This window comes from Nannobrachium achirus (assembly GCF_963921795.1).
Source record: "Nannobrachium achirus genome assembly, chromosome: 9".
Taxonomy (NCBI): Eukaryota; Metazoa; Chordata; class Actinopteri; order Myctophiformes; family Myctophidae; genus Nannobrachium; species Nannobrachium achirus.
In genome coordinates this window covers 6,670,926-6,696,098 of record NC_137818.1, presented here as the reverse complement: position 1 = coordinate 6,696,098, position 25,173 = coordinate 6,670,926, and the positions used below count along the sequence as shown (strand labels likewise).

At 40.0% G+C, this 25,173-nt stretch overlaps 1 protein-coding gene across 5 annotated transcripts in view; it reads right to left on the bottom strand.

The window, feature by feature from the left end:
- LOC308291238 (uncharacterized protein) overlaps positions 1–25,173 on the bottom strand; it is a 222,159-nt gene that overhangs the window by 42,494 nt on the left and 154,492 nt on the right. The window lies entirely within an intron of this gene.

Genomic DNA, 25,173 nt, shown 5'->3' with positions numbered 1-25,173 from the left:
TACAACTGGGCACATTGGCAAACAGCAGCTCATTAACCCTGACCAAGTAGAATAGAAACACTTTTATTCTATTTCACTGTGAAGACTGATTTACTCTTTTCTTTACAGGAGCGGTGCCCCCCCCCCCCCCCCCTTCCTTGTGTTTAATGGTTTATTCATTGGTTTATTTTGAGTTTAGTTATTTTGCTTTGCTGTGAATGGGGTTGCCATGTCCTGGGTGGGTCAGCCAACCCAGCCCCCCTTTTCCCCCAGTGCTGTCCTGTATAGTCTCTGTATGCTTATTGGTGCTCATGGCTGTAATTGACTTTTAACCCTTGGATTTATTCATTCTTATTAATGCCATTGTTTTCATGATGATGATGATGATGATGATGATGATGATGATGATGATATTGATGATGATTATATTAACTTACTTACTTATCCTCTTCGTCCCGGTTGGGGCATAAGGCTGCAATCATACACTGCCAGAGAACCCTGTCTCGTGCTTTGGCCTGTGCTTCGTCCCAGGAAAGACCCATCTCCTTCAGCTCTGTCATCACTGTCCTTCGCCAGGTGTTCTTTGGTCTGCCTCTCTTTCTTTTCCCAATTGGGGTCCATCTCAAGGCAACTTTGGGTAACCTTTCATTGGGCATCCTTAACACATGACCGAGCCATCTTAACCTGCGTTTCCTAATCTCAAGGGACATATGCAAGCTGCCTGTCTTCTTGTAAAGTTCCTCATTTGAGATCTTATTTGGCCAAAAGTTTGCAGATTTTACGTTATTATATTATATTAAGAGATTATATTAACTTAAACACTTTTTTGTACTTTGGTTAAAACTACGTTTCTGCCAATTATTGTAAAACGAACCTGTGTGAGGATTCACTTTTGTAAAAGAGTGTAATAGTTAAATTAGGTTTTCCAAATATTTCCTGGGGTGCAATTCGTTAATTCTGACCCCCTCCCCCCTGGAGTATTTTAGGGGAGGGTGATGCTATTTATATTTTAATCTCAGGGAGGGTGATGCTATTTTAATTTGAGTCTCGGGGATGGTCATGCGATTTTGAATTAAAAATAGTCCAGGTTTTTATAGGCCTATATATATTTTACTACAGTGTTCCTTTCAATAATACTATTATTTAATTAAGGAACGCTGTGGTAAAATACAATAGTCAATGATACCCCCCTCTGCTTTCTCTTCAATGGTACAGCCGAGCTATGCTATCCTGACGCGCTTCACAGAAGTGCGGAACTTCAGTCTCTCAATCAGTGCTTGAATGAGCACGGAGCGGAGAGACCCTCTCAAAAGTTTGTGCACGACCAGATTTCATGATTATTTAATCGGATCATATGAGCATTTACACTACACAAACGATCCTCAGTCTTGAAGATTATTGGGTTGTGTCCCGCTGTGCGAGAGACCTGCGAGAGACGCATTCACAGTCACACTACAATACACATAGACATCAAAGGGGGCTTGAGCCCCCGCCCTTTTATCCTTCTGTAAAAAGTGCCCTCAGGTTCTCCAGACCATGAATGCAGTTTTTACTATGGTGAAAGAAATGCAAACGCCCTTTTCCGTGCCATAGGCCTACCTGAACGCAGCTCCTGAACTTGAATGCAGCATCTTAGGTTGAATGAATTGCCCTCTTTTAGAAATGTCAGCCCCCTGCCTCTCTAACATTCTCTGCACGTCCCTGGCACTGTGGCACAGCCGCACGCACAAGTAGCAGCAGCAGGCAACGGCCTGCGTCGCAGATACAACACATCTACAGATCCACCGCCCAAAACAATACGCTGAACTGGGAAATAAAACGGCAGAAGACAGTCCAACAGCAGCTGGCCTGGTCTAGCCCGTCAACGCGACGCGTTCTGAGCTTGTAGATCTGCTATTTTCAGAGCGCAACACCCTAACGCAACTGGGTTGATCAATTTTCCACTAGTCCCTCGCTAACATTTTACACTTTCTTGATGTTCAAAAAGCAATTAAATTGATCATTTTCTTCATTAAGCAGTAGGCCTACAGTATGTGGATTATCAAAGCTATCATAGCCTAATGAAGTGGGGGGAAATAGACAATAATTATGTTCGGGCGTGTGGTGATTTTCTGATGGCCTTAAAGTCCGAAAGGCTGTGTGTGTGTGTGTGTGTGTGTGTGTGTGTGTGTGTGTGTGTGTGTGTGTGTGTGTGTGTGTGTGTGTGTGTGTGTGTGTGTGTGTGTGTGTGTGTGTGTGTGTGTCGCTCTCTCAAAAAGCAAAAAAAGAGAGAGCGCGCACGCAAGAGATGTTGCATCTGTCCAAAAGCAAAAAGGTCTCATCTCACAGTGCACTGTCTGTCTCTACCTTCTTCATTAAGATGTTAAACTTGGTCACTCACACATATAGGTTTGAGTGCTTAGGCTACTTTGTTTGATTGTGATGGATAAAGACCTGGATGTTACCTTGTGTGATCCAGGTTGGATCCAGTCAATTTGAAGAAAAGTAAATAATCCAGTGTTTAATTTGAGGTGAGGACAATAAGAAAGCACAGGACTACGTTTTCATTCACAACTGCAACTGTCATTTTATCGTTCACACCAGCTGACTGGAATGAGAGCTTAATTGAAATGACCTGCAGTGAACTGGAATTATATAATTAATTATTTGTCAATCGCAATTATTTTGTATGATGATTAATCGTCTCGACGGCCCTATAAGTTAAGGTTTTAGGCATAATTTTACTGTGGTAAATGTCATGTTGTTAGGGGAGGGTCATCTTTTTTTTTTTATGCCTGGGGAGGGTCATTGATTTTCTCCCCAATTGAGAGGGAGGGTCATGGCATTTTATATCAGAGCTTATATATTTGCTCCTATAACCCCCTTCAATAAATAACGAGTGCTGCCTTATACCACCCTGTCACACCTGCCTGGGGCTCTGACCAGTGAGATCACTTATAACTAGTGAAAATAGATCCTTTCAGATGAGCTTGTCCATAATAGATAATGGATAAAGTGGTGGAAGTAGCAGTAAGGTAACCTTCACCTAACTGGAGGGGTGGTAGCGCCCCCTGGAGGGGGGTCAGAGGTTGGATCAGGGTCAGTAACATTACTTTGACTGTAAACTACTAATCAAAGCTATAGTGTAGTTTGTGGTTTACCTGAGCAGGTGAGTCCAACAGTCTTGTCAGGTGAGCAGGTGTTTCTAGTTGAGTCTGAGGTTCTACAGTCCAGGAGAACAGACTCACTGCCTTCACACTGGAACTCTTTGGTCCACATGGGAGCCTTCCCTTCTCCATAGAGCGCCCCCTGGAGGACTGAAGGAGCCCCACAGCCAATCTCCCTACAGACCACCTCTGCATCCTGCTGGTCAAAGTCACCTTCACACACTGAGAGCCACGACTGATCAGACTTCACCTCCACTCTGCCTGAACACAAACCAGGACCATTCACCAACCTCACTGACTCTGGAGAGAGAGAGAGAGAGAGAGAGAGAGAGAGGTGATCAACCAAAAACCCATAGCGCGTCATTTTGTGCAATTTTAGGAGTTCGCCAGTTGAAATGTAATTATTTTGGTGGGTCCCCAGTTCAAATATGATTCTATTGGGGGTCCCCAGTTCCTTATGAGAGCTGTGAACTCATGATGCTGACCAACACCAGAGTTTAAACACTAAACAGTTCGTGAAAACCAACTGAAAACTCAAGACAGAAAAGATAGAAACACCACAAACTGTTCTCGTAAAATATTATAATATTCAAAGATTTGCAAACATTCATGATTTTCAAAAATAGCAGATTTAGAAGTTCATAGAGCGTTACCTCATGCCGCACTATGAGCTTGTAGATCTGCTATTTTTGAATATCCAAAGTGTAAACAAGTTTAAAACATGTTTCTAAAATAACACAGATGCTTAACCCTTTCACTGCCAGGTATTAATGAATTCATTCATCCTCCTCTGCCAGGGTTTTTCATTGTTTTGACCTTATTTGGACGTCTCACATATCACACCATGTGACCAGCATGTGGAATTGTTGGATTTGATCAAACGTATACAGTTTATACGCCTCGGTGGTGAATGTGTTAATGTGTTACGGAGCCCTGGAAGGGACCAGCTGCAAAATATATTTTCAAAGCGTAGGAACGCTGTATATAGTGTAGCAATGCTTTATTAACCTGAATAAACAAAATCCTAAAATGATATAATTAAATCATTCAATCACTTAATTAAAACATTTCCTTGATATAATTGAATCATTCAATTGATTAAAACGTTTTCTTGAGATAATAAAAAAATCCTTATTTCAGGAAAGAAATGCTTGATGCTATTTTGTTTTATCTTCATATGGGACTGACTTACAGTACAATGAAATCCTTGCTGCACTTCCAGACATGGACAGTGGTTCTCAACCAGTGGTCCGGAGACCACCCGTGGTCCTTGAGGGAGTTCCAGGTGGTCCCCAGCTAAAGAACCAAATGGTAACCAAATGGACCCTTATAAAGATCTTAACTGTAAGGGTAAAATGATATCCATTTGGTTTCTTTTTACGCATACTTCTGTAAGGGTCCATTTGGTTACCAATGCCCCCGGGGACCACTGGTGTGGGGACCACTGGTTGAAATTGAAAAGCACCAGTCTATTCAAAGAAGAATATAGACCGCGAGTCACCGCGCAATATTCTGCAGAAGAGCGAGTGCATTCAGGGGCGTCACAAGGGGGGGAAAGCAGTGGTGGAAAGTAACTAAGTACATTTACTTAAGTACTGTACTTAAGTACAGTGTTACAGATTAGTATGGTATTATTATAGAGGGAGCGTGTAACAGCACTCTTAAGGGTCGCTTAGTATTACAGAGCTAGTCTTATGACTGACGGCCCAGGTCTTCTTGTGCGTCGAATTAACTAGATTTCTATCTAGTCTCTGCTGACGCCCTTGAATCTCTTACGAATCTCTGATTCTCCGAGATAGGCCTGTTGGGTGCCTTTCTATACTTATATACGCCTTGATCACAATCTTACCAAAAGCTTGCGTTGATGCTCACTGAGTAGATTTACTTAAAATGTATAATCTCAATGATGGGGCACGCTGAAGTAAACTTACCAAAAGCTTACGTTTCAGGGCAATTCACTGAGTAATTATATCACACCAGCGGGTAGACGTATAGTGATGGATATAGAACAGCTGTTGATTACTAAAATCTCACTTTCTTTCTTCTCAAACACTTACCTATCAGAACAAATCAGACTTACAGGAAATCCTGTTTATAAGTGCTGATTATGACGCCATACAATTCATGGTGACGTGTTGATCATTGTCATGAAGCCGTGACCAAATACGGTTTCTTTTCTACATACAGTGTTGTGGTATTTGTACTTTACTTGAGTATTTCCAATTTCCAATACTTTTACTCATAGGCGATTTTAAGGGGTGTCCTAGGGTGCACGTGCACCCCCTGGCCGCCAGGCGGCCATTTTGATTTTTTTTTTTTTTGTAATGTAACTTTATTTTATAATTATTAAATAAAACAGTGATCGTGATTTGTAAAATGTGCGCAAAAAGAGAGGTGGAGGGGCAAGTATAGTAGTTCACTCGACACTGACAGTAATGCTAATGAACGTGAACCAGAGGAGGTGGACGGAGCTTGCAGCAGCAGTGATCCAGCCACCGACATCACTGTGGAAGGCTCGCCGTTGCCAGAGACCGAGGCCCCGGTTCCTCCACAGCAAGCAAGCCCCACTCCAGACTCAACTGTTGTTACCCCAGGCCCAGACCCAGAGGAGCCAAATGAAGCCAACTTTGTTCATGAAAGAGACCCTTGCCATGGCCCGGATAAAGCCAAGCAGTTTTTGGCTTTGGGTCCATATCAGCCACACTCTAAAAACTGCTGGGTCAAAAACAACTCAACTTGGGTTATTTTTGATCCAACTCACGGGTCAAATAGGGACCGATGCCCAGTTTGGTTGTTTTAATGCAAGAAATTTGGTTATGAATGTTGACCCATAATTTGGGTCAAATAAATAACCAAATTATTTGTTTAAAATGACCCAAGATTGTAGTCAATATAACCCAAGTTTTGGGTTGAGTGGGCTAAATGATTACAACCTACATATGCATGGTCTGGAGAATGACAATGCCAATATTATCTGACATTCTCATAATATCAGAAATGTTTCAGGGTTTCTTCACAGATGATTTGTTCAAAGTTTAGTAATATCAACATAAAAGTGCATAATTAAATATATATGCAACAATGTTGATAATACTATAATCAGAATAGTTTAGAGAAGATGAACAAAATAATCTCAATATTACCATGAGTTCTTCTCTTTCAGACCAGCTGGGGGAGGGAGCTCAACCCTAAGCTAGCAGCCAAGCACTTATGGTTAGGGTTTAGGCTCAAATACTGACAAATCAAATTCAGACATATGACAGTCAGCTTGCCGAGACAGACACATGGATATGACATATTTAGCATGTTTAGCTCCCAACAGCTTAGAAAATGTCTCTGGAAACCTAGACAAATGCTTTTCCCAGCATGCTTTGCAAACAGGTTTATGGTGCCTGCCCCCTGATTGGCCCAAAGCTAGACCACTGACCCAAGTATGGGTTACCACTAACCCCCAAAACGGGTCACCCCCAGATAAATATTGCCTAACTCGAACAACCCTGGAATTGGGTCAAAATAATATCCCAATAACTCAAGGAAGGGTTGTGGCTCTGAGAAATGACCCCGAAATTTGACCTAACACAAATGACCCATGATTTGGGTCAAGAAATGACCCATGAGTTTTTAGTGTGCAGAAGATGTAGAATGTCCATTAACTTTTTAGCCGCCGTTGACAGTCCTCACCGTCATTGAAAGGGTTAATACCATGGCGCCGTTGACGGTGAGGACTGTGAATCTTACTGTATATACAGTAAAGATATGATTACTTACTGTACGTCGCTCCGGTCCCGCCCGCATCGGTAATGTCGGCGATTTGTTTACAACGCACGTTGGGCGTGCACGCGAAGTGAAGCTCCTCAATGTTAAGTCAATGGAGATGCCCATAAAGAAACTTCATTTAAACAAAATAGCCATTTTGAGACATTTTGCAGCAGATCTAAATGTAAACAAGGCACAAGGCAGGGCGCAGCCATCTTTCCTCTTCTTGTCCCACACTGTCATGTGACTAGATGACGTAATCGTTGCCGTCAAGTGATAATCCAAAAAAACAAAAACAACCCCCTTCCAGCCCTTCAAAATAATAGCGGCGGCCTATGGAGGAAACTGCGTGGCGCCGAGGCACCAAGCAACCTTCAGATTAAGAGGCACTAGATGTGTTAAAGGCCGCTGGCGAAAAACAACGCAAATTCAGAAAGGAGTGGTTTAAAGATTTTGCCTGGCTGGAGTATAGCGTGCGCCATGACCGGGCGTTCTGCTTTCCATGTCGGGCCTTTGGTTCTGAGAACGCCGAGCAAGCTTTCAGGAGGACAGGTACATAAAGACACATCTCTGTTTACACAATGCTGTTGTACTCCCTCCAAGTGCATAGTCTATTATGTTCCCTTTTTTCAACTGTTTCGTTATATTGAAGAGAATGTGCGCAAAAAAAAAGAAATGGAGGACACGACACTGTTTGAAAAGAAACTTGCTTTTTTTCAAGAGAAGGGAATGCATAATTCTGATTCATTTGGTACATTAAAACACGTCTACACACTGTACCTCACCATACCAGTTACGAGTGCTTCAGCTGAGCGCAGTTTCTCTACTTTGAGACAACTAAAAACGTATTTACGGACAACCATGACTGATGACATTTTACAGATTGAGAAAATACACGAAATTAAAGTGCAGAAAATAATTGAAAGGTTTGCAAGTGCCAAAACCCGGAGGCTGCAGTTCATTGTGTAATAAGGATGTGTCTACTATTTGTTTTTGTGAAATGCTTATTTGACACTGTAAATGACTGCTTGATTGCTTGATGAATGATGATTAACTTGATGTTTGGCTTTATATGTCCTGGCTGTGCTGCCTCTGTCTGCAAAATAAGTAAATAAATCCTATAGATAGACATATGGTGTCTAGAAAAAGAAGCACCTGTTTTACACTTTTTTTTTGTTTATATTGTGTTACATTTGGGTACAAAATTAACTGCAGAAATCCGCTAAAACAACATTACAAAACCGCTAATATCCGCAATTTTTACCTCATGCACGCGCGCTGTGCGCGCGTGCATGAGGTAATAGAGGTCGTGCACCCCCTGCTGGAAGAGGCTAGAATCGCCTATGCTTTTACTTCTACTCTACATCTTGGATTCAAATATTGTACTTTTACTCCACTACATTTATTAAACTTTAATTACTAGGTACTTTGCAGGTGTAAATTATAATATTATAAAACACACATTAACCCACTTTAGCCCTATTTTATACCTTGGCTATTTGAAAATAGCCGATCTACAAGCTCACAACGCGTCGCATCGCGACACGTTGTGAGCTTGTAGATATGCTATTTTCAGACATTTAGTACTTTTACTTTTGGTACTTTAAGTACATTTTGATGCAAATACTTTCGTACTTTTACTCAAGTACATTTTCAATTCCGGACATTTACTTGTAACGGAGTACATCTACAGTGCAGTATTGATATTTTTAGTTAAGTACAAAATGTGACTACTTTTTCCACCTCTGGGTGAAAGTGGGACTGAGTTACGAGGGCCCAAGGTGGATGGGGCCCTAATTATTTTATACTTTAGCTTTAAAAAAAATAGCAGATATACAAGCTCACAGCGGGACACCGAGTACCGCGCTGCGAGCTTGTAGATCTGCTATTCTTTTGTATTTTTTAAGCGAACATTTGCAACTCAAATTTTGCTTCTGGGGGGTCCATGGAACTAAATATTTTGAAATGGGGGTCCTTGGCCAAATACATATCATTTTGGGGATCCTTCACATGAAAAGGTTTGAGCACCACTGACAAAATAAATCACGATTCTTCAAAAATAGCAGATCTACAAGCTCGCAGCGCGGGCACTTGCTGAGCTTGTAGATCTGCTATTTTTCAATAATTAAAGCATTAAATAATGCGTAATAATGGAGGGTTTGAACTCACGGTGGACTGTGGGAGGGGTTCTGTGTACGCTGGGGGAGCAGGGGGAGTTCATTCTCTCTTTTTAATGAAGGATATTTCAGCTCTGTGTTTTGATTGGTCAATGAGGTTGTAAATCATGCAATAAGTAAATAAAGGCATCTTTAAAATCAAAATCTCTCTCTGTCTCTCTGTCTCTCTGTCTCTCTCTCTCTCTCTCTCTCTCTCTCTTTCACTGTCTCTCTCCCTCTCTCTCTCTCTCTCTGTCTCTGTCTCTGTCTCTGTCTCTGTCTCTCTCTCTCTCTCTCTGTCTCTATCTCTCTCTCTCTCTCTCTACATGTAAGTGCAAATATGGACCAGGGCTCCAGACTAACTTTTTCACCAACGTCCCAAAAGACACATTTAATCGTCCCCAAATGAATGTAATCCATCCCAAAAATATATATGTATTAAAAATATGTGTATTTTTATTATATGTATTATTATATTATTATTATTATTATTAATAATATTACTATTACCCTTAATGCTGGTGAAATTGGCTTGGCAATCCTTTCTATTTTTATACTGTCATATCAGTTATCTATCATTTGTGGCTACTAAAAATCTGATTGCCAGACAGTTTGCTGGTGTGAGTGGGTGTGGATGTCACATACAGTAAAGAACCATGCGTGACTGTTGAACAGGACTAATCTACAAGCCTACAACTCGTCGCATCCTCTGGGCTTTGAGGGCTTTTAGATCATATGGCTCAGTCAGCGCACATTGCACACAACACAGCCGTACAGAATAAGCATGCTTAATGGAACGCTCTCTACATGGCATGCAGTGCAGTCTGCTTCACGGCTCGCGTCGTTGTTTTGGTTCAGAATCAGATGAACTGTAGCGGAGAAGAAGTTATTTATTTGAGACGAGCGGACCTTGTTGTTATTGAGAGTTAATTAAAAGACCATTATTGGAGAAAATAAGCTGCCACAGCTTGTAGATCGGCTCTTTTGGAGCCGCTGTAACCCAGATTGTCTGTTCTCAGCCTCTTACTGCTGTGTAAATGAACCCCTTCAAATAGTGCAGCGTGTTAAGTTCTACCTGAAAGGATGATAACACTCCCTGTGGTAACTTTTTAACCATTCTGTTTACATCATATTTAGTTTCTGTGTGTTTCATGACGTCTGGAGTCCCTTAGTCTGGAGCCCTGCTATGGACAATATTTGAACACACACACACACACACACACACACACACACACACACACACACACACACACACACACACACACACACACACACACACACACACACACACACACACACACACACACACACACACACACACACACAACAGACAGACAGACAGACAGACAGTATAGATTAGTGTCATTGTTGAAGTCATTGTTTGTTACCTGAACAGATCAGCTCCAGACTGGAGGGGGAACTATCAGAACTCCATACTATACACTCCCTCACTGAAGGTTCAGAACCAACACATTTATTATTCCTTCCCATCCACCATGTAGGTTGAACTGTAGAACCATGTCTCGTCTCTGTAGAAACAACAGGTCCACATCCCAGTTGTCTACACACTACAGATGAATGCTTCTGGTTCCAGAGAGCAGGATCCACTGTTCTCCATTTTCTCTGGAGTTTCACCTCCAGTTTACCAGTACAGTTACTGGCTCCTCCCACCAACCTGACATCATCAGACTCTGTAAACACACAATAGAATAAACAGTTAAATAAAGGTTCAAAGAGTTTTATTGTCATTCCATACAAGTACAGAACCAAACGTGTTTCCCAGGTCCTGGTCATGGCAGCCTGAAATAAAATAACATAGATGAATTAAACACTACTGTGTGTGTGTGTGTGTGTGTGTGTGTGTGTGTGTGTGTGTGTGTGTGCGTGCGTGCGTGTGCGTGCGTGCGTGCGTGCGTGCGTGCGTGCGTGCGTGCGTGCGTGCGTGTGTGTGTGTTGAACATACCACCACACACACTAGGTAAGTTGGGGTCCTCCCTCTGTGCAGCATTGTTTATTCAGGTGTTTTCACCAGAATATAAACCTGGGCTTAATTTATATTTCAGTTTTTCCTACCTGGTTTCCACCGCTGTAGCAGTGTGAACGGTGCGCTCTGCTCTCACCAACGTGGACGGGATTCCCTGGCAGTTGCTTGTAATAATAGGGTTATCTATTGTCACCCAGTGGTTTGTTTCATTTGTTTATTATTTGTATTTGTTGTTTTGGGTTTATTTGTTTGTTTGGTACGACTGGGCACATTGGCAGACAGCAGCTCATTAACCCTGACCAAGTAGAATAGAAACACTTTTATTCTATTTCACTGTGAAGACTGATTTACTCTTTTCTTTACAGGAGCGGTGCCCCCCCCCCTTCCTTGTGTTTAATGGTTTATTCATTGGTTTATTTTGAGTTTAGTTATTTTGCTTTGCTGTGAATGGGGTTGCCATGTCCTGGGTGGGTCAGCCAACCCAGCCCCCCTTTTCCCCCAGTGCTGTCCTGTATAGTCTCTGTATGCTTATTGGTGCTCACGGCTGTAATTGACTTTTAACCCTTGGATTTATTCATTCTTATTAATGCCATTGTTTTCATGATGATGATGATGATGATGATGATGATGATGATGATATTGATGATGATTATATTAACTTACTTACTTATCCTCTTCGTCCCGGTTGGGGCATAAGGCTGCAATCATACACTGCCAGAGAACCCTGTCTCGTGCTTTGGCCTGTGCTTCGTCCCAGGAAAGACCCATCTCCTTCAGCTCTGTCATCACTGTCCTTCGCCAGGTGTTCTTTGGTCTGCCTCTCTTTCTTTTCCCAATTGGGGTCCATCTCAAGGCAACTTTGGGTAACCTTTCATTGGGCATCCTTAACACATGACTGAGCCATCTTAACCTGCGTTTCCTAATCTCAAGGGACATATGCAAGCTGCCTGTCTTCTTGTAAAGTTCCTCATTTGAGATCTTATTTGGCCAAAAGTTTGCAGATTTTACGTTATTATATTATATTAAGAGATTATATTAACTTAAACACTTTTTTGTACTTTGGTTAAAACTACGTTTCTGCCAATTATTGTAAAACGAACCTGTGTGAGGATTCACTTTTGTAAAAGAGTGTAATAGTTAAATTAGGTTTTCCAAATATTTCCTGGGGTGCAATTCGTTAATTCTGACCCCCTCCCCCCTGGAGTATTTTAGGGGAGGGTGATGCTATTTATATTTTAATCTCAGGGAGGGTGATGCTATTTTAATTTGAGTCTCGGGGATGGTCATGCGATTTTGAATTAAAAATAGTCCAGGTTTTTATAGGCCTATATATATTTTACTACAGTGTTCCTTTCAATAATACTATTATTTAATTAAGGAACGCTGTGGTAAAATACAATAGTCAATGATACCCCCCTCTGCTTTCTCTTCAATGGTACAGCCGAGCTATGCTATCCTGACGCGCTTCACAGAAGTGCGGAACTTCAGTCTCTCAATCAGTGCTTGAATGAGCACGGAGCGGAGAGACCCTCTCAAAAGTTTGTGCACGACCAGATTTCATGATTATTTAATCGGATCATATGAGCATTTACACTACACAAACGATCCTCAGTCTTGAAGATTATTGGGTTGTGTCCCGCTGTGCGAGAGACCTGCGAGAGACGCATTCACAGTCACACTACAATACACATAGACATCAAAGGGGGCTTGAGCCCCCGCCCTTTTATCCTTCTGTAAAAAGTGCCCTCAGGTTCTCCAGACCATGAATGCAGTTTTTACTATGGTGAAAGAAATGCAAACGCCCTTTTCCGTGCCATAGGCCTACCTGAACGCAGCTCCTGAACTTGAATGCAGCATCTTAGGTTGAATGAATTGCCCTCTTTTAGAAATGTCAGCCCCCTGCCTCTCTAACATTCTCTGCACGTCCCTGGCACTGTGGCACAGCCGCACGCACAAGTAGCAGCAGCAGGCAACGGCCTGCGTCGCAGATACAACACATCTACAGATCCACCGCCCAAAACAATACGCTGAACTGGGAAATAAAACGGCAGAAGACAGTCCAACAGCAGCTGGCCTGGTCTAGCCCGTCAACGCGACGCGTTCTGAGCTTGTAGATCTGCTATTTTCAGAGCGCAACACCCTAACGCAACTGGGTTGATCAATTTTCCACTAGTCCCTCGCTAACATTTTACACTTTCTTGATGTTCAAAAAGCAATTAAATTGATCATGTTCTTCATTAAGCAGTAGGCCTACAGTATGTGGACCAGTAAGACTCCGTAATCGGGAGATAAGCGACCGTTGGTCGCTTATCTCCACAAATAGGCCAAAAGTTTGTTTTACCAATTATTACACTCTATGTGAACATTTACATCAACAAATCCCAAGTACTGGTTTTTAGGGGTGCTGAGTGTGGCGCAGCAGCGTGTCATGCATTTTCTGCAGGGCCTTGTCACACCTTTGCCCTGCTCATATCTCCGCATCAGTATGACATCACACTGCTGACATCAGTATGACATCACACCGTACACAAATGACCCTTATATAAGACCGGCATTATCTACCGACAGATTAGTAACAAGATATCAAAATCGTTGAAGGTTGAATCTCCAGATATGGAGATAACCAACACATCCCTCCATATATGGAGATAACCGACGAATCTCACTAAGTCTGACCTCACAAGCCCCATATTTGGACACAAACAACATATAACTCCATATATAGAGACATAGCTGCTGACATCAGTATGACATCACACTGCTGACATCAGTATGACATCACACCGTACACAAATGACCCTTATATAAGACCGGCATTATCTACCGACAGATTAGTAACAAGATGTCAAAATCGTTGAAGGTTGAATCTCCAGATATGGAGATAACCAACACATCCCTCCATATATGGAGATAACCGACGAATCTCACTAAGTCTGACCTCACAAGCCCCATATTTGGACACAAACAACATATAACTCCATATATAGAGACATAGCTGCTGACATCAGTATGACATCACACTGCTGATATCAGTATGACATCACACCGTACACAAATGACCCTTATATAAGACCGGCATTATCTACCGACAGATTAGTAACAAGATGTCAAAATCGTTGAAGGTTGAATCTCCAGATATGGAGATAACCAACACATCCCTCCATATATGGTGTGATGTCATACTGATGTCAGCAGTGTGATGTCATACTGATGCGGAGATATGAGCAGGGCAAAGGTGTGACGTGTGACGTGTGACGGACGGACGGACGGACGGACGGACGGCGACCTGACGGTCGCAATTATCAAAGCTATCATAGCCTAATGAAGTGGGGGGAAATAGACAATAATTATGTTCGGGCGTGTGGTGATTTTCCGATGGCCTTAAAGTCCTTAAAGTCCGAAAGGCTGTGTGTGTGTGTGTGTGTGTGTGTGTGTGTGTGTGTGTGTGTGTGTGTGTGTGTGTGTGTGTGTGTGTGTGTGTGTGTGGTGTGTGTGTGTCGCTCTCTCAAAAAGCAAAAAAAGAGAGAGCGCGCACGCGAGAGATGTTGCATCTGTCCAAAAGCAAAAAGGTCTCATCTCACAGTGCACTGTCTGTCTCTACCTTCTTCATTAAGATGTTAAAGATGAGGTCACGTGATGCGGAGATACTGAGAGGACGGCACGCACCCGGCTCCTCCGCTCCCGTAAAACAAATTGTGTTTTTTAATCTGTTTTTCGTCATCTGAGACATACTGGCTTAATCTGACATATTACCCATTAAGTCAATTTATGTCTAGAGGAAAACCAAGCCACTACATCCCCAGAGATCCGAGAATAACGCGGGGTGAGGCTCGACGGCAGGTACAGAGAACAAACAATTCTCAGACAATGGAATCAACTCCAAGCCTAGCCCCGGCTGTTACTAAACCCACGGCCACACCGAGGCCGAAAGTTATCGCCGAGGTGGATCGCCGACAAGAAGGCAGAATAAATAACTCTCAGACAATGAGTTCAAGTTCAACTTCAAGCTCACCCACTGCCGCGGGACCACCCTCGGCGGCGGCGACGGCGGCGGCCGCGGCTCCGACCCTGCAAGGCAATACGGATCGCCGACGAGACGAGACAATGAGTTCAAGTTCAACTTCAAGTTCACCCACTACCACGGGACCACCACCGGTGACGGCGATGGCGACCCCGCATGACAATGCTGAGCTCATCCAAGGTATCTCTACACAAGTGGCTGCTGCATTAGAGGTGAAACTGTCTAAGTTCACAGAAGCATTGGACATCATTACCACACGATTGGAGAAGAATGACAAGCGCATGGATGAAGCAGAGGCACGCATGGAGGGGGCTGAGTCACGCATATCCGACGCTGAGGACAACTTGATTGTGATGAAGCTAGCCTTAACCCAGGCCGAGAAGACCATTATCATGCTGGTCCAAAAGGCTGAAGAACAAGAGAGCCGCAGCCGTCGTGAAAACATAAAGGTGACAGGGCTCCGGGAGGGCTTGGAAGGGCCCCAGCCCACTGCCTTCTTTGAGTCTTGGCTGCCAACGGTTCTGAACTTGCAAACAAAAAATGGGATAATAAAATTGGATCGTGCACATCGCACAGGTGGCCCAAGAGCTGACAACAAGCCACGTACGGTCATGATCAAGCTGCACAACTTTACTGATAAGGTGAAGATTATGTCCGCCTTCAAATCACAACAGCCCATGAAGCAAGATGGAGTAGACTTTGTCATCCGAGCCGATATCCCTGCAAGTGTCATCAAACAAAGAAGATGCTTCAACGACGTCTGCAGCCGACTGATCCTGAAGAACATCGAATTCCGTATGATTTTCCCTGCCACTCTTTCCTTCAAACACGAAGGCATCAACCATGCATTCATAAAGGCAGAAGAAGCACAAGCTTTCATATATAGCTGGGAAGCAGTTGAAGAACCATCAACGTAACATACAGGTCTGTGATCTCATGATAAAAACGTAATCATTGAAATGATCTGTAGGCTAAGGATGAAAATCTGTCTGCTAAGGAATAGTGTCATAATTGCAACTGATGATGGACTGCTGCCTTGGGGTGGGAGGGAGGGAGGGAGGGAGGGAGGGGGGGGGGGGGGGGGAGCTGAGGGACTTAAAAAAAAAAAAAAAAAAAAAAGAATTAGGGCTGGCAACAAAAAAAAAAAAAAAATTATAATATTAAAAAAGGGCTGCCCCCCCTAATTATGTTCACTATCAGACTAGGGTTACCTATCTCTCTCCTTTTCTTTCTCTCTCTTCCTTTTTTTTCCTCTCTCTCCTCCTCTTTTCTTTTCTGTTTTTTTTTCTCTTTCGCCTTCTCTCCTCCTACTTTTTTCCCTTTTATCTATTCATTTATTATTTCTTTTTAAAATAACCAATTATAAAGTTCAGTTATATTATCATTATTATTATTACCTTAATTTTACTTTACTTCTTATTTTTCTGTTAATTTCTTTTATTTTTTATTGTTTACTCTCTCATTGAGAGGCTGTTAAAGAGTTATATGAAGTAACATATTATTATTTGGCGGGAGGGCATAGGGGGGAGGGGAAAGAAAAAGGAAAAGGGGAAACTATATACTTTTCTTTTTTTTTTCTTTAGACGGTTTTAGAGTAAAAAAAAAAAAAACGGATTGATACAGTGCTGCTGGTTAGAAGAATGCCCACAATATGCTCATCAACAGTCATAGATAATATTTTGCTGTTCAAGTTGGTAAATGTGATGAAGCAAACACAGATTGCATTAACACACATTTTATCGTGTGTGTGTCTTTTGTTGTTGTTCTATATTCAGTTAAATTTGAAGTGGCATGAAACCAACAGATTATTATTATTATTATTTGGGGGTGGGGAAAGGGACTGATGAGAGTTGCTGTTACCCACTAGGATGGAGAACACAAGTGTTCTTAGAATGTGGGTAGGAGCGTTTTATCTCTTGCTTGCTAGGTCAGGACCTCTCAGCAACACGTGCCTATGTAGTTTTCAGGAATATGTGTTCTTGTTGTTTTTCTTTTTGTGTATGTTTGAGGTTTTCTTTTTATGTTTTTTAAGGTCATTTTTGCTTATATACGTTGAAAGTGGGTCACATCAGCTCAACATGTCTTTATGTCAATATCCCAGGATAACAACAGTATTAATAGGTAAACAAACTAAGGGTCATCATGAGTACAACTAAAATAATCTCAAATAATGTAAAGGGGCTTAATCATGTGATCAAGCGAAAGAAAATTCTAACATGGCTCAAGAAAGAGAGAGTACATATAGCACTACTACAGGAGACCCACCTGATAGACATTGAGCATGAGAAACTTAAAAGAGAGTGGGTAGGTCAAGTCTTTTTTTCTTCTTTCAGCTCAAGTAAAAGAGGGGTAGCAATACTTATAAACAAAAACACTCCATTTATTCTAGAAACATGTATTAAGGATATAGAAGGGTGCTATGTCTTAATCACTGGTACGTTATATGGTGAGAAAATTACAATTGGCTGTGTATATGCTCCAAATGTGTACCATAGCGAATTTTACTCTAAACTGCTAGCTGATATCTCTCCGATGCTGGTTCCACTTACTATTTTATCTGGTGACTTTAACTGTGTTTTGTCTCCTGAGGCCGACCACAGTCCATCGTCACTAGAACCCCCCTCCAAGAAAGCTTTGACAACTCTAGAAATATGTACAGATCTCAACCTGTACGATGCTTGGAGAGTACTAAATCCACAAAAGAGAGATTTCACCTTCTTTTCCAATCCGCATCAGAGTCTTTCTCGTATCGATTACTTTTTCACCTCTAGACAGGTATTAGATAGAATAAAGGATAGTGGCATTGGGATTCGTACACTCTCTGATCATTCCCCCATACATATTTGTCTCACCTCACCTCGTCGTGATTCAAGTTCGTTCCAGTGGAGCCTTAATCCTACTCTTCTTAGCAGCCCTGATTTTATAACATTTTTAAAGGAGCAGTTTGCTACGTATATGTCTATAAATGACACTGAAGATGTAAATGCTTCAACTCTATGGGAGGCCGCTAAGGCTGTCCTTAGAGGGTCAATTATCTCTTTCAGTGCTGCTAAGAAAAAAGACTCGCTTAAAGAACAACTAAAATTGGAGAAGGAGCTGGGCGAACTTGAGGAAGATTTTAAGACTCACCCCTCTAAAAACCTCTCTAGAAAAATAGCGATCACTAAATCAGCTTTAGATGAGTTATTAACACAAAAGGCAGAATCCTCTTTGCTCTATGCTAGACACAGGCTCTATGAGATGGGGAATAAACCAGGCAGACTTTTGGCACGCTTAGCTGCTGGGAGGCGTGAAAGTAATACCATCACCTCCTTGATTGACAGCTCTGGAAACAAACAATATGAAACAAAAAAACTAACTAAAATCATGCAGGAATTCTATACAAAATTATATAGTTCAGAACTCAATAATATAGAGGGAGCGCCTAACTTTCTTGAACAAGTCAATCTTCCATCCTTAACAGAGGAAGATAAAGATCTGCTATGTAGACCTATTACCAAAGACGAGATACTTGAAACAATTAGGTCCCTTCAGAGTGGTAAAGCATCAGGACCAGATGGCTTTGGCCCTGACTTCTATAAAACATTTGCAGAGATGGTAGCGGAACCACTTCTACGTATGTATAATGAGTCATTTGTAAAGGGATTCCTCCCCCCAACTCTCTACGCAGCAAACATATCCCTAATTTTGAAAAAAAATAAATCACCTGAGCTATGTGAATCATATAGACCAATTAGTCTAATTAATGTGGACTGTAAGTTGCTCTCTAAGCTGCTAGCGAGAAGGCTAGAAGGACTGCTGCCTAAAATAATTAATACAGACCAATGTGGATTTATAAAAAATAGGCAGGGGCAGACTAATATGCGTAAACTATTAAACGTTATTCAACATGCAGAGGAGACGCAAAATAAAGGTTTAGTCATCTCACTCGATGCCGAAAAGGCATTTGATAGGATAGAGTGGCCTTACTTATTCGGGACTCTTGATAAATTTGGATTAGGTGACACCTTTATAAAATGGGTAAGACTTCTTTACCACTCTCCAAGTGCTAGTGTGGTGGTTAATGGGACACGTTCACCAGCTTTTAAACTGGCCAGATCAACCAGGCAGGGAGATCCGCTTTCATCGCTCTTGTTTGCGATCGCCATCGAACCCTTAGCAGAGGCGATAAGAAGCAATATAGACATATCCGGTATTCAAGTGGGAAAACATAAGCTTAAAATCGTTTTATTTGCAGATGACATTTTATTATTTATTTCCAACCCAGAGACCTCTATCCCGGCCATTCTGTCAGTAATCGACTCTTTTGGTCCTGAATCAGGATACAAGGTTAACCTGAGTAAGTCTGTAGCAATGCCAGTAGGTGGCACCACTGATCCACCCAATATTACAAACTTTCCTTTTAAGTGGTCGACAGCAGGTTTTACTTATCTAGGGATAGTGGTCTCCCCAAATGTACAGGATCTGTTTAGATTGAATTTGATCACAGTGTTGCGAAAAGTGAAAACTGACTTGGATAGATGGCTACATCTTCCTATATCATGGCTAGGTAGAGTTAATCTTATAAAAATGAACATCCTACCACGTTTATTATACCCTATACAAATGCTTCCACTGTGGATAACTAGAAAGGTAGCTAAGAGCCTAGAAAGAGATCTTTCCAAATTCATTTGGCATGGTAAAAAACCCAGACTTAAGTTTAAGACACTACAGCTTCCTGAAGAGAGAGGTGGATTAGCACTCCCTAACATTCTAAATTTTAATCTGGCCTGCCACGCACAGATCATTCATGAATGGGTAAAGGATTACATCAGTGGAACATGTAACCATATAGATGCGTGGTGCTGTTCACCTGCTACACTGTTGAGTCTACTGACTGACCGTACGAAGTCGTTACCATCAAGCATTAAAAAATCTTTTATCTTTAATACAGTGAGGGCCTGGAGGGAAATCACCATCTCCATGGGGAGAAAGGAATTCTCCTCCTCCTTGACCCCTATAACTGGTAACAACAACTTCCCACCAGGTATCAACAACAGTACTTTTAATTTCTGGTTTAGAAAGGGAATCAGGGTTATAGGTGACCTCTTTACTGAAGAAGGGCTCATGTCATTCACACAGGTCAAATCTCATTTTGGAATACCCAACAACCATTTATTTGCCTTTTTTCAAATACGTCACTTCATACAAACTGAAATGGTGTTCCCCCCTGGTGGGTTGGTTAGAAGTCTACTAGATGAATGTCTCATTCAGTTTTCGCAGCCTAAAGGCTTTATCTCATATTTCTATCAGTTCATGGATATCTGGAATAAGCATAACATAGATAATGTAATATCAAACTGGGAGAAGGATCTGAAAACTAAATATGAAATAGCTGACTGGAAGGCGAGCATTCTTTCCTGTAGTAAAACATTTTGCTGTAACAGACTCAAGGAAACTCAATACAACATTCTACATAGACAACACAGGACACCATACATCTTAAACAAGTTTGACCCCACAAGATCTCCATTATGCTCTAAATGCAAAGATAAAACTGGTACATATATGCACTGCTTTTGGGACTGTCCCGCAATCTCCAAATTCTGGTCCTCAATTTCTAAAGAGATAAACAATATTTTTAAATGTAATATCAAGATGAAACCAGGATTATTTCTTCTTAGCCTTCCAGATCGGCCCTTATCGCTGAACCTGTACTCATCCAATGTTATGCTTCTCCAAAAATTGTTAGTTCTGGCCAGGAAATGTATCCTGTTTAATTGGATTATGGATAAACCACCAACAGTGGCACAGTGGTACCGAGATATATATAATATCCTACCCATGGAAAGAATGAGTGCTAGATCTAAAGGCAATGAGAACATCTTTACCAAAATATGGAAACCTCTACTTGATCACTTACCATCTGATACGGTTGCCCCTCTCCCGACAGATAGTGACTGAAGTGACATGTCTGACAACCTATGTTGGTTGGGGCAGTGGTTCACTGCCACACCAATAGAGGGAAAACTAGACATGTCTGTGGACTGTTGTAGCTGATGTGACCCCTTCCTTTCTTTCTGTGACCTCTTTTTGTTTTGTTTTGCTTCATTTATTTTAGTATTTGTTTATTTCATGTATATTTTGTTGCATTTGTTTTATGTTGTGTCCGGTTCTGTCTTATGTGTAGATGGTGTTTGTTGAAAAAAAGAGGAAAGAATTGGGGACACAGGGACTAAACCATATCGAAACCCCAAACCAATGTATGTACATATAACCTGCTGTACCCAAATAAACAAATATATAAAAAAAAAAAGATGTTAAACTTGATCACTCACACATATAGGTTTGAGTGATTAGGCTACTTTGTTTGATTGTGATGGATAAAGACCTGGATGTTACCTTGTGTGATCCAAGTTGGATCCAGTCAATTTGAAGAAAAGTAAATAATCCAGCATTTAATTTGAGGTGAGGACAATAAGAAAGCACAGGACTACGTTTTCATTCACAACTGCAACTGTCATTTTATCGTTCACACCAGCTGACTGGAATGAGAGCTTAATTGAAATGACCTGCAGTGAACTGGAATTATATAATTAACTAGAAAAGAAAATTTCCAAGAAATTTTAAGTGTGCCTGCAGCTCGCTAAGTCTGTGCAACCTTGTGTAGCGGTTGGTGTTAGCATTAGCGTTACATTTTTTAACATTAGCATTTTTTGCATAAGCTTTAACATTATGGTTCTTCATATGACACCACCCACAGCCATTTCGACTAATTAGTGGCGTTTTGGCGCATTTTTGGCCGTTATCACGGGTCGCACTTTAACGACAGTTTTTTTGAGAAAAAATTGTTTTGTGAGAAAAAAATTGTTTTGTGAGAAAAAAAAATTTTTTGAGAAAAAAAAATTTTGAGGAAAAAAAATTTTTTGAGAAAAAAAAATTTTGAGAAAAGAAATTTTGAGAAAAAAAAATTGAGAAAAAAAAATTTTGAGAAAAAAAAATTTGAGAAAAAAAAATTTGAGAAAAAAAAAATTTTGAGAAAAAAAAATTTGAGAAAAAAAAATTTTGAGAAAAAAAAAATTTGAGAAAAAAAATGTTGAGAAAAAATGTTGAGAAAAAAAAATTGAGAAAAAAAAATTGAGAAAAAAAAAATGAGAAAAAAAAAATTGAGAAAAAAAAAAATTTGAAAAAATTTTTTTTGAGAAAAAAACATTTTTGAGAAAAAAAATTTGAGAAAAAAAAATTGAGAAAAAAAAAGAATTATGATACCAGCCGCGAGTCTGTACGTATAACCTGTACATATAACCTGCTGTACCCAAATAAACAAATATATAAAAAAAAAAAGATGTTAAACTTGATCACTCACACATATAGGTTTGAGTGATTAGGCTACTTTGTTTGATTGTGATGGATAAAGACCTGGATGTTACCTTGTGTGATCCAAGTTGGATCCAGTCAATTTGAAGAAAAGTAAATAATCCAGCATTTAATTTGAGGTGAGGACAATAAGAAAGCACAGGACTACGTTTTCATTCACAACTGCAACTGTCATTTTATCGTTCACACCAGCTGACTGGAATGAGAGCTTAATTGAAATGACCTGCAGTGAACTGGAATTATATAATTAACTAGAAAAGAAAATTTCCAAGAAATTTTAAGTGTGCCTGCAGCTCGCTAAGTCTGTGCAACCTTGTGTAGCGGTTGGTGTTAGCATTAGCGTTACATTTTTTAACATTAGCATTTTTTGCATAAGCTTTAACATTATGGTTCTTCATATGACACCACCCACAGCCATTTCGACTAATTAGTGGCGTTTTGGCGCATTTTTGGCCGTTATCACGGGTCGCACTTTAACGACAGTTTTTTTGAGAAAAAATTGTTTTGTGAGAAAAAAATTGTTTTGTGAGAAAAAAAAAGTTTTTTGAGAAAAAAAAATTTTGAGGAAAAAAAATTTTTTGAGAAAAAAAAATTTTGAGAAAAGAAATTTTGAGAAAAAAAAATTGAGAAAAAAAAATTTTGAGAAAAAAAAATTTGAGAAAAAAAAAATTTTGAGAAAAAAAAATTTGAGAAAAAAAAATTTTGAGAAAAAAAAAATTTGAGAAAAAAAATGTTGAGAAAAAATGTTGAGAAAAAAAAATTGAGAAAAAAAAAATGAGAAAAAAAAAATGAGAAAAAAAAAATTGAGAAAAAAAAAAATTTGAAAAAATTTTTTTTGAGAAAAAAACATTTTTGAGAAAAAAAATTTGAGAAAAAAAAAATTGAGAAAAAAAAAGAATTATGATACCAGCCGCGAGTCTGTACGTATAACCTGTACATATAACCTGCTGTACCCAAATAAACAAATATATAAAAAAAAAAAGATGTTAAACTTGATCACTCACACATATAGGTTTGAGTGATTAGGCTACTTTGTTTGATTGTGATGGATAAAGACCTGGATGTTACCTTGTGTGATCCAAGTTGGATCCAGTCAATTTGAAGAAAAGTAAATAATCCAGCATTTAATTTGAGGTGAGGACAATAAGAAAGCACAGGACTACGTTTTCATTCACAACTGCAACTGTCATTTTATCGTTCACACCAGCTGACTGGAATGAGAGCTTAATTGAAATGACCTGCAGTGAACTGGAATTATATAATTAACTAGAAAAGAAAATTTCCAAGAAATTTTAAGTGTGCCTGCAGCTCGCTAAGTCTGTGCAACCTTGTGTAGCGGTTGGTGTTAGCATTAGCGTTACATTTTTTAACATTAGCATTTTTTGCATAAGCTTTAACATTATGGTTCTTCATATGACACCACCCACAGCCATTTCGACTAATTAGTGGCGTTTTGGCGCATTTTTGGCCGTTATCACGGGTCGCACTTTAACGACAGTTTTTTTGAGAAAAAATTGTTTTGTGAGAAAAAAATTGTTTTGTGAGAAAAAAAAAGTTTTTTGAGAAAAAAAAATTTTGAGGAAAAAAAATTTTTTGAGAAAAAAAAATTTTGAGAAAAGAAATTTTGAGAAAAAAAAATTGAGAAAAAAAAATTTTGAGAAAAAAAAATTTGAGAAAAAAAAATTTGAGAAAAAAAAATTTTGAGAAAAAAAAATTTGAGAAAAAAAAATTTTGAGAAAAAAAAAATTTGAGAAAAAAAATGTTGAGAAAAAATGTTGAGAAAAAAAAATTGAGAAAAAAAAAATGAGAAAAAAAAAATTGAGAAAAAAAAAAATTTGAAAATTTTTTTTTTGAGAAAAAAACATTTTTGAGAAAAAAAATTTGAGAAAAAAAAAATTGAGAAAAAAAAAGAATTATGATACCAGCCGCGAGTCTGTACGACAAACGGTTCATGAGTTATAGAGGCACTTCCTGTTTGGCGAAGGACACTTCCTGTTACAGAGGGGGCGGGGCTTAATCAATTACAGCTCATTCCTATTGGCCGGAAAAAGACCAAAGTTGTGTGTGCATTTTAAAGTTTAAATCACGTTGCTAGGCAAAAGTATGGCGGAGTTATGTGGCGCCAAAGTTTCTGGGTTTTTTTTCGGAGTCCCCCATTCTAAGTCAATGGGGTTTTTGGGCGTAGTTTTTTGCGAATTACATCGCAATCGTATCGCGGATCGGAAAGAAAAAAAAAAAATGAGAAAAAAAAAATTGAGAAAAAAAAAATTTTGAGAAAAAAAAATTTTGAGAAAAAAAAAATTTTTGAGAAAAAAAAATTTTGAGAAAAAAAAATTTTGAGAAAAAAAATTTGAGAAAAAAAAAATTGAGAAAAAAAAAGAATTATGATACCAGCCACGAGTCTGTACGACAAACGGTTCATGAGTTATAGAGGCACTTCCTGTTTGGCGAAGGACACTTCCTGTTACAGAGGGGGCGGGGCTTAATCAATTACAGCTCATCCCTATTGTCCGGAAAAAGACCAAAGTTGTGTGTGCATTTTAAAGTTTAAATCACGTTGCTAGGCAAAAGTATGGCAGAGTTATGTGGCGCCAAGGTTTCTGGTTTTTTTTCGGAGTCCCCCATTCTAAGTCAATGGGGTTTTTGGGTGTCGTTTTTTGCGAATTACATCGCAATCGTATCGCGGATCGGAAAGAAAAGTAATAGCACACCATTCCCAGCCGAGCCGCACATTTTGATGTATATATTGCGGGGGTGGCGTAAATTGTGCGGCAG